This window comes from Mandrillus leucophaeus, unplaced genomic scaffold (genome assembly GCF_000951045.1).
Source record: "Mandrillus leucophaeus isolate KB7577 unplaced genomic scaffold, Mleu.le_1.0 Scaffold179, whole genome shotgun sequence".
In the NCBI taxonomy this organism is placed as follows: domain Eukaryota; kingdom Metazoa; phylum Chordata; class Mammalia; order Primates; family Cercopithecidae; genus Mandrillus; species Mandrillus leucophaeus.
This window is the reverse complement of record NW_012101798.1, coordinates 2,026,805-2,034,536: the sequence shown is the minus strand read 5'-3', so window position 1 is coordinate 2,034,536 and position 7,732 is coordinate 2,026,805. Positions and strand designations below refer to the sequence as shown.

General features: G+C 35.8%; 1 protein-coding gene across 1 annotated transcript in view; it reads right to left on the bottom strand.

Annotated features, from left to right (window-relative positions):
* Positions 1 to 7,732, bottom strand: part of LRFN5 (leucine rich repeat and fibronectin type III domain containing 5) — a 316,824-nt gene that overhangs the window by 138,187 nt on the left and 170,905 nt on the right. Inside the window, exon 2 of the mRNA XM_011977336.1 lies at positions 5,861 to 6,036. The gene's annotated coding sequence lies outside the window, so the exon portion shown is untranslated. The remainder of the gene's footprint in view (positions 1 to 5,860; positions 6,037 to 7,732) is intronic.

Sequence of the window (7,732 nt, the reverse complement as noted above, 5' to 3'; positions counted from 1 at the left end):
TTTTTTTGGTGGAGTGAAAGGTTGGGAAAGATGACAAAATGATTCAGAATTTTACTAGTATATAGTGAGCCGTATACTGAGCTCAAGAACACCAGAAGAATGTATGTGGCAAGATAATCAAGAGGTTAGTTTTCCACAAGTTAAATCAAAGACATGTAGGTAATTAGATACATGGATTTGGAATTGACTAGCAAGGTCTATGCTACATAAATTTGTGAGAGCCATTATGAAGAACTTTTTATTATTTGAAGATTTTTTATTCTTTCTTCTTTGTAAAGTGAATACTGCATAACATAACAAGTCTAATTTGCTCTAACTTTTGATATCATTGAAACTAATTGAACTCAATTCATATAACCAGATAAGCATTCATAGGTAGCATATTGCTTTTGTCCTATTGATGATCTTTCTTTTGTATCTGTATGTTTTTGAGGATCATATTTTATGGGATGATTTTAGGCAGTGAAGCATAAACCTAAATATATTAAACATGAAAAAATATCTATCAGATTTGATATGGTTTGGATGTTTGTCTCCTTTCAAACTTATGTTGCAACATAATCCCCAGTGTTGGAGGTGAAGCCTAGTGGGAGGTGTTTGGATCATGAGGGTGGATTTCTCACGAATGACTTAGTGCTATCTCCTTGGTGATGAGTGAGTTCTCAGTTAGTTCATGCACGATCTGGTTGTTTAAAAAGATGTGGCATCTCCCCCCTTGCTCTCTTGTTCCCACTATCATCATGTGACCTGCTGGGTCCTGCTTTGCCTTCTGCCATGACAGTAAGCTTCCTGAGGCCCTCACCAAAATGAGATGCTGACACCATACTTCCTACAGCCTAAAGAATCATGAGTCAATTAATCCTTTTTTCTTTATAAATTTTCTAGCCCGAGACATTTCCTTATAGTGATACAAAAATGAACTAACACAGATAATTGGTATTAAGTAGTGGGGTGTTGCTATAAAGGTAACTGAAAATGTGAAAGTGGCTTTGGAACTGGGTATCAGGCAGGGTTTGGGAGATTTTGGAGATCTCCGAAGACAGAAAGATGAGGGAAAGTTTAGAATTCTTAGAGACCGTTAAATGGTTTTGACCAAAATGCTGACAGAGAAATGGATGGTGAAGACCACACTGACAAGGTCTCTGATGGAAATGAGGAAGTTACTGGGAAATAAAGTAAAGGTCCTCCTTGTTACACCCTAGCAAATAACTCCGCTGGATTGCATCCAGGTCCTAGGGATCTGTGAAAGTTGATAATTAAGAGTGATGACTTAGGATATCTGGTAGAAACAATTTCTAAGCAGCAGAATGTTCAAGAAGTGACATGGCTCCTTCTAACAGCCTAAATTATATACAGGAGCAAAGAAATGATTTACAGTTGGAACTTATATTTTAAAGGGAAGCAGAGGATAAAGGTTTGGAAAATTTGCAAACTGGGCAAGTGACAGAGAAATAATATAAACAACCGATGAAGCGACCATGTGCTAGAGAGGCGTGCATGACCAGAAGGAAGCCATGCGCTAATATCCAAGACAATGGGAAAAATGCCTTGAAGGCATTTCAGAGATTTTCAAGACTGGGCCTGCTCCAAGAAACCATTCTTTTCTCCTGGGCCTCTGGGCAAGGATATCTATTACCAGAGGCCCAGGAGAATAGAATGATTTCAGGGGCCAGGCCTAGGGCCCCACTGCCCTGAGCAGCCTTGAGATATTGTTCCCCATATATTCCAGCTATGTCATAGCTCAAAGGGGACCAAGTACAGCTCAAGCCACAGCTCCAGAAGGCACAAGCCATAAGCCTTGGTGGTTTCCACATGGTGTTAAGTCTGCAAGAGTGAAGGGGGCTTGGTGGCTACCACCTAGATTTCAGAGGATATATAGGAAAGCCTGGGTGCCCAAGCAGAAGCTTGCCACAGGAGTGGAGCTCCTCACAGAGAAACTACGGGGGCAAGCTGAGGGGAAATTATGGAGTTGGAGCCCCCATACAGCGTCTCCACCAGGACACCACCTAGTGGAGATGTTGGAAAGAAACCACTGTCTTCCAGACCCCAGAGTGGTAGATTCACTGGTAGCTTAAGCCCTCTGCCCAGAAAAATCATAAGCATACAACTGCAACCTGTGAGACCAGCTATGTGAGCTGTGTCCTACAAAGCCACAGGCACAGGGCTACCCAAGTCCTTGGGAGCCCATCCTTCACAACATGATGTGGAAACTGAAGTCAAGGATTATGTTGGAGCTTTAAGATTTAATGCCTGCCCTGCTGGGTTTCAGAGTCGTATGGGGTCTATTGCCCCTTTCTTTTTGCCAATTTCTCCCCTTTTGGACTGGTAAAGCTTAGCTATTGCCAGTAGCATCGTTGTATTTTGGGACTAAATAACTCATTTTGATTTTACAGGCTCATAGGTGGAAGGAGATGAGTCTCAGATGAGACTTAGGACTTTAGACTTAATGTTGGAATGATTAAAAACTCTTGGGGCTTGTTGGCAAGTGATGATTGTCTTTTGCAATCTGAGAAGAACATGTGATTTGGGGGGGCCAGGGATGGAATGACAAGGTTTGGATGATTATCCCCTCCAAATCTCTTGTTACAATGTAATCACCGATATGGGAGGTGAGGCCTAGTGAGAAGTATTAGAGCATGGGGGTAGATACCTCATGAATGGCTCCTTGGTGATGAGTAAATTCCTGGTCAGTTAGTTCATGTGAGATCTGGTTGTTAAAAAGAGTGTAGCACTTCCCACTTTCTCTCCTGCTCCCACTCTCTCCATGTCACGTGCCTGCTCCCGCTTTGCCTTCTGTCTTAATGATTACCTTCCTCAGGGGCTCACCAGAAGCAGATGTTGGCACCATGCTTCCCGTACAGCCAGCAGAACCATAAGCCAGTTAAATCTCTTTTCTTTCTAAATTACCCAGCCTTGGGTATTTCCTTATAATGATGCAAAAATGGACTAACACATGGTTGAAGAAACAGACAAATGAAAAATGTACTCATAGAAATGGTATACATAGCAAATAAATTAATGTTTAGTAAAGAGTACTACAAATTGTCAAATAATATGTTGCCCGTTATTATGATAGCTGGTTAAGCCACTTTCAAATAATGTCATAAAAGGTGATAATGTATACACTTTAAATATAAGGGAGTTCATTTCAGAAAAATAAAGCACCCCTTAAATATTGTATATTTAATGCCACTAAGGATACCTTAATAGTTAAAAGGAATATTAGCTTTGTAAAATGATTATTATCATTATGGGTATAGTAAATTATCTTTACATATATACACACATATATACATATATACATACACACACATGCACATAAATACACACACATACATACTTATGTGTTTTCAAAAGCATGTGCCTACAGGCACATTTGCTGTTAAGACATCATTCATTGTTTAATTTCATCAATACTGTTGTCAAGTGAGAACGAATAGAGAAACAGACAAAAGTACTCTTCTACTATCCAAGGCCAATTGGAAATGCCAGAGTGAGAAAAATAATCATAATAGCAACAATTATCACCTCAGCTGTCCTCCTTAATCACAAGTGGATATTCCATTGCATCATTATTCTACTACTACTACTCCATTCACTGTTTCACTCTAAGAAAGTTCCTGGTATTCCATTTATTTTTAAAGGGATTTTAATGGATGTCCTATGAATTTTCAATGAGCTATTTGAAGTTGGACAACCCTAATTAGGAATGTGTTTTCTTTCCGTTTTATTTATTTATTTTTTTCAGAGTGATCAGTTTCATGCAAGACTTTAACCTAATGTTACTCCAAAGAAAAAATAGAGAACATGAGGTACTACTTCTACACACGAATGGACTGCTAATTAAAAAAAAAAAATGAATCAAGCATTAACTTGGAAGAGTCTTTTTCAATATATAAATTATTTCTGGTTAGCCTTTTATTTCCACGTTAATTAAGAAAATCTTTTGGCCTTGATTTTAGCAATTAGTAAATGAAAATGTGTTTGAATTTACTTCATTTTGGGATTTACACTAGAGAATCTGTCAGTAAATACAGTTCCTTTGCTAACGGCTTTCGTAAAGTAAATGCTTTTATCTAGAAAAAGCCTTGCCCGTGGAAAACAACACACAAAAAAATTATTAATTAACTAATTGTTTGGGCAGATAAAATCTCTGGAGTTTCTTGTGGGGTTGCCATAAAGAAACAAACAATTTTTACATTTTCACAGTCACCTCAGGCTTGGACAGTGTCCTCTGTCTCCTTAAGAAAATGCAAAGCACAGAAAATTTAGAATGCATTCCTCAAATTGTTTCATTTAATGGAAAGCTAAAGAAGCAAAGCAACAAAAGCAATTCCTAAAATAAATGAATACATTATGTACAAAAGGAATACCAGGTAATAAAATATAGGAAGAAGAAACCTACACGAAAATCATGTTTGGAATGAATCTGCATAGTCAGACTCATCATTTTACACTACCATCACAGTTATAATCAATTAACCTCAATATAATCTAGATATATTATTTTTGTATGTCTTAAAAGTAGTCCTTCTACACCACCTTGAGCATACTGGCAACAACAAACTGACTGCCTATTTTAAATGTTATATAATCAGATACATGAGGATTCACATATAAATTCTTAACTACAGTTTTTCTGTTCTTCTAATAACATATGCATTTATGTTGCATATTGACATGTAATATGTTGCAAAATAAAAATGGGTTCATTAAGTATCTCTTACCTGTTCACTTCAAGAAAATTTTAATTGCCAAGCATCCAATCACTGACAGTTTCAGCTATATCAAACTTTTGCTCTATATAAAAGTGCACCTACAATTAATTTTCTGTGCAGTGACATTGAGATGTAAATATGTCGCCAAGAGCAACAAGAAATGTCTACATCAAGTATTTAGGAGAAGAAAAAAACGTAAAGTTAAACTAGAAACATGGCAAAACAATAGGCTCATAAGTATGAACGTAAAGTATGAACGTAAAGTTGCCTCAAACGTAAAGTTAAGCTAGAAACAAGGCAAAGCAATAGGCTCATAAGTATGAACCAGGAAAACCTGAACTTTTCCTGAGACATTGTCTTTATTTTCAAATTCTATTGTCATAAATAATCTTTTAACTAATACATTTACCTGATTTACCTAGAAGTTAGAAAGCCCATACATAAATTTATGGCTGGGAATTTGTTTTGTGGTGGTATGCAGTACATTGTGTTATGTATTTTACAGATTCTTCATGTCCCCTGATTTCAATTCATTTTCCTATATATGATTTTCATTTTCTTCTGTTTTTTAGTATGTACATTTAAAGGTTGGCATAAACTCTCCTTGAATGACCCAGATAACGTATCATTCAATAAACCAACCAATCAGGAAAACTGCTCTTTCTAGCACCAGTACATTGCCCTTCATACAGCACTGGACATCAAAGCCATGGAAACAGCACTTACTTTTTAAAATTTAGAAAACCAGAAACTGTATTCCACTTTCATAGTTTATGAGCCAGGCAAATTTGATAAAATATTTGGTCATTTTGAATCTTTTTATTCATTTGCAAACATTGTTATTTTAATATATTCCTTGTCCAGGCCTTATAGAGTTGTAAGTATAAATTATGATAATGCATATGAAACACAAATCCTGAAAAAAAAATCAGAAAATTCCACAAGGATATAGGTTTTCAACACAAAAAGTGGAAGACATTGCATCTCCAGAAAAATATGGCTCAAAAAAAAAAAAAACTAACATAATCAGTGATGAATACTACGAGGTTTAATTTGCATGTAAGTTAGCAAGATTTTTAGTTTTCCTCCCTTAAGTGTTTTAAACCCTCTGACAATGATTGAACTGAATGCAATTAACTTACTTCTGGAGCCTGAAGAGTTCCTCACGGCTGTGAAGGAGTCAGCACTCTGCCTGGCTGCTGCAGAAGACGGACAGAGTGAAAGCATCTCCAAAGCTGATTTCAGAGGATGGTGTCAAAAGATGAGTGCTCGGCTGCTACATATCTTCTCAACACCTGGCTGAATGGTTACAGGGATTCTTCAAAGGAGGCAAGCACAAAAAAAGAGTGTATCAAAAAATGCTTATAAAGTATCCTTGAAAAACATAGTGGCTGTTAACTGGGTGATCAATCTCAAACTACAGCAGGACTATCATGCAATATGATTTAAATATATTTGCATAATAAAGCTTTCCAATGGAATGTGCAACATACTGTGATTTCAGTAAATATATTAGCATTCTCCTTTCCTTTCTGAAATAAGTTTTCTTATCAAAACTGGGGATAATTTAAATAATCTTAAGCTGCATAGTTCAATTTCATCATATTTAAATTAATTCAACTAGCAGTCTAATGTTAAAACACTGCATAAGTTAACATATATTTAAGCATCACCTACTATTTACGAGGCATATAACACTTAGGATATGGCAGTGAATGAACCTGAAAAACCCCTACCCTGATTAAGCTAATAGTCTTGTGTTGTTTTTCCCGTATTTTTTTCAATAGAGAAAATCTGTCTATTGCAACTTATATGTCTATGAAAGAAATACATAGGCATGCCATTTACATTTTAACTTTATGTCAGCAGATTACTGATTTCTACCTCTTTTTGAGGTTTTCATGTCACTCTAAAGAATAGTTAACTTGGCTCTATGAGACATGATGTTTAACTTTCTTTCTTTTAAGATCTATGTAATAGTACCAATTGATATTCAACCACTGATATTTTTAATGCAGAAATAGGCTGAGTTTTTAAAATGTTCTTGAAATTAATAAAAGCATTGTAATTTTACTTGAACTATGACTTATTTTGTCTGAGGAAGAGAAAGGCAGAAATAATGAAATTCCTAAGCGTAATAATATAAAGCAGATCTAAGATGAAACAGCAACTTGAGTTTAGCTAATTATTTCTGCTGCCTTTACTTGTAAAGATATATGAATGATCTTATAGAGTCAAAATTTAAAGAAGTGATGATATTGTCTTAAGATAATAATTAGAAATTTATTTAAAAAGGAAAATTAAGCTATTGCTTAATTTAATACTGAAATGGTCAGAAATACTAAAATCAATGCACAGATTAATTGTACAATTAAAGAAAAGTAAATTATAGCTTATATATTTCAATTATTTATCTGACTCTGTCAATCAATGCTGTATCTTTTTGAAATTTATGTTTACCACAGCATTTTAGAATAACTGGGACATACCACATACACATATATGAATATAAATCAATCATTTGACAACCATGTTGGTACAGTAACTGTTTGCCTTTTCATTTATTTCTTTCCATGAATATATTTTAAGCTAATTTTCACATTCATATATGCATGATAAAAATATCAGAAATCCAGTAGTACATCTCCCTCCAAAGTAAGATATCCTCCTCGCAGAAAACCAATTTCACATTTTAGAACATTCTTTCAGAAATAGTTTGTGTGTGTATGTATGTGTGTGCATGTGTAAATTTTTGTACATATATCAGAATACTTTGCTCTGTTGTGCCCGTTTTTTTTGTTTGTTTGTTTTGTTTTGTTTTTCTTTTTTTTTTTTTTTTCTGAGACGGAGTCTCGCTCTGTAGCCCAGGCTGGAGTGTAGTGGCGCGATCTTGGCTCACTGCAAGCTCCGCCTCCCAGGTTCATGCCATTCTCCTGCCTCAGCCTCCCGAGTAGCTGGGACTACAGGTACCCGCCAGCATGCCCGGCTCATTTTTTTGTATTTTTAGTAGAGAC